Source organism: Sciurus vulgaris (assembly GCF_902686455.1).
Source record: "Sciurus vulgaris genome assembly, contig: HiC_scaffold_178_arrow_ctg1, whole genome shotgun sequence".
NCBI lineage: Eukaryota > Metazoa > Chordata > Mammalia > Rodentia > Sciuridae > Sciurus > Sciurus vulgaris.
The window spans coordinates 1,501,036-1,513,984 of NW_027632875.1; positions in this window are offsets into that span (position 1 = coordinate 1,501,036).

A 12,949-nucleotide genomic window follows, 5' to 3' on the forward strand; every position below is an offset into this window, starting at 1 on the left:
TTTCCATTAGTGAATGGTTGGATGAATCAGGAGGTGTGATGTAGACTGTGTGATGTAGACTGTGTGATGTAGACTATCAGCCCTGGGATCCAGCAGACCCAGGTTCAAATCCCCACTCAGGCACCTACCATATGAATGCATTTTGGGAAATGGAATCTCAGCAAGGGGAAGCACTTGCCCAGGGAGGTGGGGCTGGCCCAGAGAGGGGACAGAAGTCCACCTCTGGTCACACCCCAGGCCATGGGCTTTTCTTACTGTACCTGCTCGCTCAACAAGTATTTCCTGAATTCCCCAGTTTGCCAAGCACAGAGGACAGTGTAAAAGGACTCACAGGACTCGGCTAGTGGCATTGACCCTCTGGTGGTCTCACTGGATTCTAGATCCCAATCTGCTCAGAGTCACTCTGGGACCTTAAGCAAATTCCCTCTCCTCTATGGGCCCTTGAGACTGAGAATACTGAAAGAAGACCACAAAGTTCTTCCCAGGTCTGAATCACTGGGCTGTGAGGTCAGGGTGGGGGAAGAAAAGTCCAAAGTGACCCAGCCAATGGGTCCCTTCCCTGTGGTCCCTGCAGTCACCCAACAGCACATCTGTGCACCCATCTGAGCCGTCCAGGCCCCACTCTCCCTTCCATCTGGATGTCTCCTGGGGATGAAGGCAGAGCTCAGGATACCCCTGACTGTGTGCTATGGAGGAACACAGGGCACACTGAGAGCTGGCCCACTGGACTATCCCCTCCATCCTGCCGGCACCAGCCCTGTGAAGAGCTCCTGGTCTTCAAGGTCAGAGAGCTTGCGCTGGGCCTCACCTGCGGCATTGCAAAGTGTGAAAATCCAGCAAGACCCTGGGAAGCTGGCCTGTTTCACAGATGTGAAAACTGAGGCTCAGGGAGGTGAAGTGGCCCACTATGTGTCACAGAGCTAGGAAGGGGCAGAGCTGGCATTCAGATTTAAAAGGGTTTTTCTATCATGGCTCCAGATGTCATATCCTGGCCCTTGTAGCTATTAGCTGTGTTACCTCAGGAAAATCACATCACATCTCTGAACCCTGGCCATTTGATACTGGGAGAATGGAACAAGATGCAGAACATCATGTGCACAGCATAGAGCTTGGCACATAGAGGTGACAAATGTCACCTCTGCCTGGAGACTCACCTGCCTTTTACCACTGTTTTGGCCCTGGCTGGATGTCATCTGTTCAGGACATCATAGTCCCTTGCTAGCATTCCCACAGTGTTTCTAACACTTACCAGACTGAAATGCTTTGGTTGGCACCTACTCCTCTGCCAGGTTCTGGGGGGAAGTTGAATATGAGTGTGGGGAAGGGATGATGAGGGAACAGGGACAGGTCATAGAAGGGGATTTGTGGCTTTGGGGAGAAGGTTCTATAGTACAACCTTATCCTGCCAGTCAAGGGGATTTATTCTAAGAGAAGTGCTTTTGAAGAATGGTTGCCAGTGTTATATCTAGCTTGACAAGCTGTTGATTTCTCTGTAGGTTGTAACTTTAAAAATAAGTTATTTAATGGTATACCACACTAGTATTCCTCAGAGGAGATTGTCCTTAAATCTAGGAAAGGGAGTAGGCACATGTTGGCTAAGGCTGTTAAATAGAAGCAATGGAGTCTGTTATGCTCATAGTATAAGTGTTAATACTGCTCTTTTTATTTTTATGATTATGCATATTTAGAACACTGTATTTTATTTGTCCCATTACAAGAAAATTTAGCATTTCTAAAGAAAGCAACCTCCCCATTTCATGTTGTCTGTTAGCTGTCAGAGCTGGATACTTTAGTCATTTGTTTATCTCTTCATACTGTAGTGGCTTATTTTTTATTGAGTGATAAAGTTTACTGATTACAAAGTTATTTGGTACATGCCTTAATACCTTGAGTACAATAAAAACTGCTTTTGAAAAAGAATTTTACATCAAACTGTCTTCAGTTGGGGACTGCCTGCACCATGCATGTGTTGTTTTTATTTGATATTGCATTAATTTAATATATTTGTGGTACTGCTATCACTTACCAAAACCCCTCAGCTTAGCTACTGTGGAGATGACAATGTTTCCTTGCTAGGACCCTGAAGAACCCAGCACTCCATCAAGATCAGAGTCAACAAGAACTAACAACTTCCTCTGGCTGCAGTTTGGGGTGGATAAGAACCACATTTACAAAGTAGCACCCTCATCAAGCTCATACACTGCTCTATGTTCTGCACTCAAATCCTTGTGTGTGTGACATCATATAGTGTGTGGCCTCACTATAACCAATCTGGGCTGGATGTTCTGTTATTATACCAATACAAGGAAACTGATACTTGGAGTAGTAAAGTGATTTACCTGAAGTCAATCAAGTAGGAAGCTGAAAAGACAGGATGTCAACCAGCTTCTCCTGGCTTCCCAACCCTTTCCTCTTGCACTTTCCAGCCTCCTATTGCCAAAAAAAATTGCTTTGCAAATATAACCTCATACATCTGCACTCCATCTTTGTGGAGAAGGTTAATTTACAGTGCCCACTTGGTGGGTGAGAAAACTGAATCTCAGGTAACTGAACCTAATTCTTTAGAGTTTCTTAGCTGTAAATTTGTAAAGCTAAAATACAAATCTAGTTACACCAGAATCCAAAATTCATCCTCCTTCCACACTGCTCATGGCTGGTCATATCTATCTATACTCTTACCAAGGCTCCATCCTGAGAAGGTCCCAGAAGGAACTCGGCTAGCTCTGACCACAGCCCCCTGGATAGAGATCGGCCTCCTCCAGCCTTGCCATCATCTCTCGTCTGATTGGCTCCTTTCCAGGCTCTTCGAGCTCTCTACTCCTGTGTCAGTTGTTCAGTGACATCACCTGTCATTCATGCTTTTACAGGTGTCTGAGGAAGAGAAAATTCATATTGATTTTTGAATGACTCGAGATGTAAATGACTGGTTATGATTAACTTGGTCACCCTAAAAGGGGATGGCATTGACTTGACCAGGGGTATAAATCTCATGATGGCCCAAAAAACTCAATTACAGAGCAGCCAAAGGTCTATGTAGATCCCTATGTAGGCCACAAAATACCTGCAAATCTGGGTACTGCTCATCTAGAGCAGTACATAGCCTCTGTCTCCTGGATCAAAGTCCAGTGACTTCCTTTGGAATTGGATTAGGTGTGAAAATAGCCCCTATGCCATTTGGTTATGAAAAAATGGTTATGATGATGAAGGTGCTAATGCAATAGCTAAAATTCATAGACCACTTTGTATACATCACTTCATTTTGATATTCACAAAGTCTCTTCACTGGCTGTCCTAGTCAGCTGCAGCTGCTACAACAAAATACCTGAACCTGGGAATGTTAAAAAACATTTTTTTCTCTCCATTTGGAGGGTGGGAGTTCAAGGTCAAGGGTCTGGCAGATTGAGCTTCTTTCTCACAGCTGGCTGCCTTCTCACTGTGTCCTCACTTGGCAGAGAACACATGAGTCCTGGTCTCTTCCTCACCTTCTAAGAATACTCAACTCATCTTGGCAGCCATGTCCCCATATCCTTATCTAAATCTAATTTAACTCCCACAGGCCCCACTTGTGATGGCATTGCACTGGCATTAGAGATTGAAGATATAAATTAAGAGGAGACACAAACATTCACTAGGGAAGTCATATTGGGTCCTGGGCATGTTTTGTAGCTTCTGTGTGCTTCTGTTTCCTCATGCAGGCGATATTAACACCTAATCTAGGTACATTTGTATGTGTGTGTGCATATCATTACATTCAATTTAAAAACAAATTACTAGATGATATGTGCAAGCAACTCTAGATGTTTTTAGAACACGAATATATGACTCTAAGTATCCAAATATAAACTGAACCCAATTCTAAGAAAAATTTTCAGTGTGGGAATAAATAATTCCCAGTGAGAGAATAAAAATGGGGTTTTGTCCTGATGATATAAACTTTAAAGGAGATCAAATACATACTCATGAAATTTAACTTGATAATGTGGAAGCAATTATGTATTTATATTATACATAATAGAAGAACTATGTATTACTATATTGTGCTTCCACATTTAGAAATCAATTGATAACCCAATTTTTTCACAGTCGTTTTCAACATCGATATTTTCTTATGTCCAAAGCAAAATTTTGAATCTTCAAAGGCAATTTCCAGGACTCCAGGTTCTGTTCCATCTAAGAAGAGGGAGAGAAAGGTCTTTGTGAAGCAGGACATTGTTGACAACCACAGTGAAGCCTTCATGTGGCTTAGTATATGTGCAAGTTCATCCTCTAGGTGTGTATCTGTGGTCACAACGTACATTCCTTTAAATGACTGCATGACACCTGCGTACAACACCATCCATACACTCAAAAAGATAAGGCCACATTCAAGGAATCCTGGTCAAATCTGAGTTCAATTTCTTTAATATTTGTTTTCCTGATTCCACCATGTCACCTCTTAAGTCAATATGACCCCACCCTAACTGTACATAGCATGTCAAAATGACTTTGAGAAACCCCCACATAAAGTATTCCTAAGGACTCCCTCTTTCTCATGGGAAGGGGAGTCTATCTAAAAGTAAAACATGAAGGTGGTACAACCCAATGACAATGGTGAGGGCCCCTTGGGTGCTGGGATCCTCCTTTATAGGCTGTTTTTATAATTTTTATAATTGCTGTTTTAAACAAGAAATAATGACTGTGTTTACCTTTGTTATTAGAAATTAAAGAGCTTGACCAATCTCAGGCTCCAGGACCTCCTGGGTGTGGCCAAATGACTGGCCTTCATCCAGGAAGTCAGCACCCCTGACACCAGAGGCAGGCATGATCTAGGAGAGTGTCCAGATTTCCACCCTATGCAGCAGGAAAAGGGGTCTGAAAGAGGACACTGAGAAATTCCCAGTCTGAGAGCCTCTGGGAAGGCCTACGGTGGGGGACACACCCCATCTCACAGCCATTTTTCCAACAGCACTATGAATTCACTACACTTGGGCAAGTAGTGGTCCTGGCCACCCCAGAGGAAGATTCAAGAAAAGTGCCAGCTCAGCTATGCTGTCACAGGGAGGTCCTGCACACTGAGTCTCAGGCTCACATTCTTGGCAACCCCACCCCAACTTTTTCACCCATTGGAAGAGGAGTGCTGGTCTGTGGTTCACATGGCTCATGTGGGCTATGAGTGATCCCTCTCCATCCAGGGCCTGGGTCCCCACTGCAGCCTGCCAGGCAGCACCACCAAAAGGGGTCAGGAGGATGCATGTCCAGGAGTAACAGCACCAGGCACCATGAGCCCCAGCAACACCCCCACCCTGCAGGCTGCACCTGGGAGAACCCGCGGGTAGTGAGAGGACCCAAGGAGCACCCATCTTGGACAGTGGTCCCAGCTGAGGCTCCCTCCTGCCTGGCTCTTCCAGGGACTGCTCACGATATTTTGTCCAGTCCAAAAAACCACCCAGCACTCCACCTGTGATGAAGAGTGGCAGATCTTCACAGCTGAGGGCGGAGAAGCATGCATGGCTGCTCAGTAGGTTATGGGAAGCTTGAACTCCAAAACTCACACCTAACTCTGGCAGGGTGTCCTTCCATCTGCAGGAAGCCAATATGCTTAACAGCTGGAACCTCCCAACAGTGAATGCTGAGGGGATCTCTAGGTCTGTAAGGTGTCTGTGTTGGATTGAACTGGTCAAACGTGAACAGGTCTTCCACTGTGGAATCAGTAGGAGGCCTACTAGTGTCCCCAGAACAGCTAAGCAAAGACACACTCAAACAATTGGAGAATCTTGATACAAAAATCGAAGAGAGCAGCCCAAACATAAATAAAACCAGACTTTGTGAGCACACGAGCTGAGGTATTCTGGCTTCCCTACAGAGGGAAAGAAAGGTATAGCAGGGTACTGGTCTCTCCCTGCCTGCCCTGCTGAAGCCCTCGGTAAGAGACTGGGTGGCACTCATGCTCTCTTTTCAGAAGCTGTCCCCTCCAGTGTTCCCAGAGGAAGTGCAGGAAGATAGTCCCTGATTCCAAGCTGCCACCACCAGGAAACTTGCTCCCCAGCAGTTTTCCTTCTGTCTGGCCAGAACCTTGCAGGACCATGGACGGCTCTCTGAAAGCTCTGGGGTGGGGCATGGGTGGAGGGATTCCTACCATTGCAAGAGCTCCAAACCTAGCTGTCAAACCCACCACCGCCTGTGCTCACCAGATCAAGACTAGATACAAACGCTGGCTCACACCTTCACTGTGATGGTGGAGGAAGTGTCTTTTCCCAGGCCCAGTGAGTTAGATCCTGGTGACGCCATCCCCACTTGCTCATTCACTGCACACCTGCAGGACCAGTCCTGTGCTGGCGCACTGCCTAACTCCTGTCCTTGCTTCCCCACTTCAGAGGCCCATGATGTCTCCTGCTGGCATCCCTGCAACAGCCCACCACCCTCCTCCACCCTTGGTGGTATGTGGAGTGTGCATATTGGGGACTGAGCCATTGCCCACCTTTCCAGAGAAGAGCGCCCTCAAGGAGGCACGGGCCTGTCCCTGTACTGGAGGAACAGGTACCACCAGCGAAAACCCCCATGTGTCACCCTAGTACCCACCTACTGCATGCACTAAGAGCCACCCTCTATCTGCCAGCCAGAGACTGCTTAGCCCTCCTGCCACCCACCACCTCCACTGGACTCCAGTGCAGCTGTGCAGCCATTCTGGACACCTCTGGGGAGGAGCAGGAGCGCTGCACCAGCATGAGAGGAGGAATCCCTGCCATTGCCAAAACTGCTGCCCTTCAACCAACATGTACAACCCTTCCCAGAGGATCAGGAAACGTCAATGGGTCAGATGGTGGACCAGCAGGCTCTGAATCCAAAACCAAAGTGCCCCTGCTCCACAGTCCCCCCAGGATCCAAGCATGCTCCAGGCACGTGGTTTCTGTGACTATCCCTCTTGCATCTGGTACACGCACACGGACCTTTGCACACGCACCTTTGCACGTGCACCTTTGCATGTGTGTATCCTTTCCTGGCATGACCCTTCCTTGTGCCCTGGTGGATCTTTGCATGCCCACATTTGCACATGCACCTCTGCACGTGCGTGTCTGTTCCTGGCACGACCCTGCCTCATACCCTGGTGGATCTTTGCATGTGCATCCTTGCACATGCACCTTTGCACGTGCACCTTTGCACGTGTGTATCCTTTCTTGGAATGACCCTGCCTCGTGCCCTGGTAGACCTTTGCATGCACACATTTCCACGTGCACCTTTGCATGTGCATGTCCGTTCTTGGCACGACCCTGCCTCATGACCTGGCAGACCTTTGCATGTGCACCTTTGCACGTGCACCTTTGCACGTGGGTGTCCGTTCCTGGCACGACCCTGCCTTGTGCCCTGGTAGACCTTTGCATGCGCACCTTTGCACGTGCATGTCTGTTCCTGGCACGACCCTGCCTCCTGCCCTGGCGGACATTTGCATTCACACCTTTGCACGTGCATCTTTGCATGTGCATGTCCGTTCTTGGCATGACCCTGCCTCGTGCCCTGGCAGACCTTTGCATGTGCACCTTTGCATGTGCACCTTTGCGCGTGGGTGTCCGTTCCTTGCACGTGCACCTTTGCACGTGCACCTTTGCACGTGCGTGTCCGTTGCTGGCACGACCCTGCCTCGTGTCCTGTGTCAACGGTTTTCTGCACGTGCCCAGGGTTCTCTAACCATTACCTTCCTTACCTGCATCGTGGTAACAGGTCTTACTGCTGTTTCTCCTGAAACCAGTTGGCCACAGAAGGACCCTTTGCGCTCACCACTGTATTTCTGAATTGCGCCTCTAATAGCTGCCATGGGTATGTCCCAGGGAAAGCTTTGTCCCTCACTGGTGGCCACCAGGGACCAGCCAGTGGCATCCCCCATGAAGCCCTATCACAGCTCCCGCAAACTTCCCTATTCTGGTTGGACACTCTGGGCTGCCTGGTTCCACGGGAACACTCACAGGTCATCCTGCCGCCGGCTTCCAAGGGCACATTGGCGGTTGAGTAGAGCATCTCCTAGATGCATGTCCAGGGTCCTGAAGACTTTTCTACACTTCCTGGGAGACGCGGACATGTCCTCCATCCTCCGCATGCCAGGTCTGCTGAGGAAGATGCTGCTGTCTGCTGCACCTTCCACTGGTTCCTGCAGCACAGACCATCAAATCATCAAGCGCATTCCTCCTATGGCACAGGAGCAGGAAGGGGCTGCTTGCCAGCTTGCAGGACCGAGGCCTGTCCAAGACCACTGTCCAGGGAAGACTGTACACAGAGCCCCTGAAGACAGTGGCCAAGGGGAGCCTGAGAAGGCAGAAGACCCCGAAGAAAGAAAATATCAGAGGGGTAGCTCCCATGTGACTGCAGGAGCACAATCTGCCTTCAGGCCCCTGGTGTCCCATGGCCGCCTGCCTTCCTTTGTGCCCAGGCCTGGGGCTCTGCAGGTAAATGTCTGCACTCAGAGCTCCCAAGACGGAGCTGGCATCTCCCTGGCAACTTGTATGAGTTCCTGCCACAAAAGAAATGCCATCAGCAGCTCATACAGCTCCAGTCGAGGTCTCCCAGGCCTGAAGAGGAGGGCTCCAGGCCCTTCCAACCGTAAGCTGCCCCTGGGATGCTCTACATCCCCAGAGATTCCACTGAAGAAGGCCCACACTGAGAAGGTGGCAGAAGGGAGGGTGGGACAGTCACTGGCAAGGAAGAAGTGTTCATGTACTGGGAACACCGGCAGGCCACGGAAACGGAAGATTCCTTTGCTGCCTCACCACCGAGGGGAACCTCTGAGGCTGCCACCACCTCTGGAACTGGCCTGTCCAGTCACCGCTGAGGACCTAGACCGGGAGAAGGAGAAAGTTCTGCAGCACATCAACTGCCTTCTGATGGGTGAGACCCAGGCCATGTGTGACAGCACTACCATGGCCCCCCAAGCCCATGAATGGGACCCCGCTGCATTGGGAGGAGGGGCCAGGCCTGTGGCATCCCTGGGCCTTAACCAGAACTTGCTCCACCATCCCAGTATCACCACTGTGGCAGCCTCCACCCCAATGTGGGTGGGCTCTGCTGTCTCATCCCAGAGACACCCTCCCACCTCCAACCTTAGTGTCCTCTTCCCCCACAGCCTGCCAATTGCTGCTTTGGCCCTTCCTCCCAGGCCCTCTCCCAGCAGTCTGGCAAGCTTGGCTCCACAGCCAGTGGACCCCTTTGGGGCCACCCTCATGAACACCAGTTTGCCTTCCAAGTCCCTCCATGTGGGGCCTCCATCCAGCTCGGGTAGGAGCTTACTCCCCTCTCACCAGGGCCCAAAGCCCAACAGAACACCCTGGGCCTCACCTGTGGACAGCACCAGCAGGCCAGCTCCAAGGGTGCGGCAAAAGGCTCTGCTTGGTAAGCAGGCCGTCATCTGTGGAGCCACCATTCCACAAATCCCTGGGGTTCCTCATGGGAAGATGCCCATGTCCCTCTCCTTTGCCAGCCCTCAATCTGGACACCAGGCAGCTCCAGGTCCAGGGGCAGCCCCAATCCCACCATTAAGTGCAGGCCCCCCAGCCTTGGTCAGTCCAAAGCACTCAGCCCTCGGGGCTGACACACATAGAAACCCCACCATGGGTTCCCATGCCAGCACCCAGGCACACTCTGCTGGCCACCAGGCTGCAAGGCCTGCTGGGGCATCAAATGCATTGGCCTCTCCCTCTGCAGCTGCCCCCCAGAGGACAGGGACTGTGGCCAGTGTTTGTCCTGACAACAGGCAGCCCCAGTCAACCTGTGAGAAACAAGTTCCATTCCCTTCCAGGCTGACAGGGTTAGTTCCATCAAAGGCCACTGGAAGGACAGACTTGTCCCCAGGCCTAACTACTCCCACAAGAGCAATGAGCATTTGCTCAGAAAGTAGAGGGACCCCCAAACCCGGAGAGCACCATGGGGTAAGCTTGGAACAGAACAGCAACAGTGCCCCTGGCCTGAGCACTACCACTGCACCCAGAAAATGCAAAAGCAAGAGCAAACGGGGGCAAGGAAGCACTGGAGCTCCTACCCTGAATGCCAGGCCCCAACACCTGCCCACCCAGGAACACCTAGGCTCATCTCAGGGGACCAACACCACCCCCCGAAAGGCTACTTCTAGTAGCTCATCTGTCCCTTTCACATCAATGGGATCTGGGAGCCCAGACTTGCTCCCAGATCTCATATCAGCCTTTGGGAACATGTGTATCTCTTCCCAAAGAGGAGGGACTCCAAACAACAGAGAGCAACCTGGGGCAAGCTTGGGACACAGTAATGCCAATGTCCATAGGCAGAGCACCACCATGGGGACCAAGGGGCAGAAGGGAAAGTGCAAGTCAGGGAAAGCAAACACTGGTGTTCTTACACTTACTGCCACCTCCCAAAGCCTGCCCATGCAGAAACCCTTAGGCTCTCCTGGGGGAACAAGGACCACCCCGAGAAAGACCTCCTCTACTTTTAGGTCTGCTCCCATGTCACCAATGGGATCTGGGAGCCCAGACTTGGTCCCAGGTTTGACATCTCCCAGGGCAGCAATAAACACCTGCTCAAAAAGTAGAGGAACCCCCAGAACTGGAGAGCAAAATGAGGCAAGTTTGGGTCAGAACACTAAGAGTGTCCCTGGCCAGAACACTACCACTGTCCCCAAAAAACAAAAGAACAAAAGAAAACAAAAACAAGGAAACACTGGAGTTTCTACCCTGAGTGCCACCCCCCAACACCTGCCCACCCAGGAACACCTATGCTCATCTCAGGGGAACAACACCACTCCCATTAAGGCAACCTCTGGTAGCTCGTCTGTCTCTGTCACCTCAGGGGGATCTGGGAGCCCAGACTTGCTCCCAGATCTCATATCAGCATTTGGGGCCTTGTGCATCTCTTCTTAAAGAGGATGGACCCCAAGCAACAGACAGCAACCTGGGGCAAGCTTGGGACAGAGCACCTCCAGTGTCCATAGGCAGATGACCACCATGGGGCAAAGGGACAGAAGGTAAAGTGCAAACAAGGGCAAGCAACATTCCTACATTTACTGCCATCCCACAAAGTCTGTCCAAGCAGAACCCTTTAAGCTCTCCTGGGAGAACTAGCACCACACACAGAAAGGCCACCTCTACTCGTGAGTTTGTCCTCATGCATTCAAAGGAATCTGGGAGCCCAGACTAGACTCGAATTTCATATCTGCCTTTGGGGTCATGTTCCTCTCGTCCCATATTGGAGGAACAAGAAGCCCAAGACAGAGCTAATGGGGCAACTTGAGCTTAAACACCTTCAGTCCCACTAACCAGACCATCTGTATAGTGACCACCTTAAAAGGGAGAAAAAAACAACTCTGTTCCTGGGGCTGAGGGGGCCACTCTTAAGTGGATGCAATTTGAAATAATTTAGAAGTTTTAAAACTATTAATATGATTTTGTATTTATAAAATGTATATATCTATAAGTTATGTGTTCAATGTTAATAGTAGTTATATATGAATAGTAGAATTTTAAGATTTTTATGTATACTTCTTAATTTTTCTGAAATGTGTCTCTTGACAAAACTAAGGAAAGATCTTTTAATTTTGAAATGCATCTTAGTTTCTTATCTATTCTCTATTCTCTATTCCATATTATCTATACCATATTATATATCCATATATCCATTATTATATCCATATTATCTATTCCATAGATTTTCACATATAATGTTTTGGATGAATAGAAATGTTAACCTAAATCAACATTGTGTCTGAAACATGAGGACACAAGTTAAGAAAGTTTTTAACCCCCCTTGGGAAGCTGTCACTCCCAGTTAGGGTACCAAGAGAATATGCAGTGAAGGGCAGAGCACACCTCCAGAGCCTGTTCACCATGCATGTCCTAGATCTGTCATGTGTTCAGATGACACTGCTGCACAGTGCTGAGTCCTGTGCCTCTGCTGCTCACTGGGACTCTCCTGCCTCCACCCCAACACTTGCCTTGGAGGTCTGCCCTAGCCCTGCTGCCTGCCCTGGGATCAGTACTGGGCACTCACTTTCACAATCCAGCCCAATACTCAGGAATCATCAGGTCTGAGTCTCTCCTCTGTTGATCTTGAGTATTCTCCCATGGCCACAAACCTCAGTGTGGCCTTTAGATTCTCTCTCTTTACTACAGACAAGTGCTGGGTACCTCTAATACACCATCCTGCCCCTCTTGTCTGAATTTGAATTCAATCACAGCATTTTCCCCTGAATATTTGGGTGTAAATGCTAAGAGAGCTGAGGTTTCCAGGAATTGGGAACATCCTGTGAATTCAAGGAAAATCCCTACAGAGTCATTTTATTACCAGAAAGCTTGGGTATTTCATAGTTGATTCTCTTCACCATGGCACTCATTATGATCAAGACGTGTTTACATCATTTACCAGACCATTCCTCAGAGGATTGGATTTGCTCCTGGCAATCACAAAGGGGACCAACGATGCCAATTCTGTGCTGAAATCAGTCTGAATATAAGAGTTGTCAAAAGTGGTGGGGCCCAATTTGCAGGCAATATCCTTTTGAAGATTGGCAATGAACTTCACCTAAATGCCCAAGACTGGTAGAAAATTTAAATATTATAAACTTTCAGGATCTTTTTCTCCAGTTGGCTTGAGGCAAAGCCCCATCATGGAAAGGGGCTCAGAAATGCCTTCGGAATGTCCCAAGGAAGAGTATACCTGACTTCATTCAAATAATTATGTTCCTCCATTTGTCTCCAAAGTAATTGACAAACTGAGTAAATCTTGAGGACTTCTCTGGAGACTGTGTGCTGTGTACATTTCCATCAGTATGGAAGACAGGAAAGGTGACACAGGCCCTGAGATGAAGGTAAGAAAAGAGCTGGCGTATGCAGATAGGAGACTAGGGCCCCACCAAGTTCAGATTTCTTTGAAAAGTAAGACCACAGTGAAACAGACCAAGACCATGCATGCAAGGCTCAGCTTCAGTTGAGAGTGAGACATCTGTGGCCCAGAGCGCCTA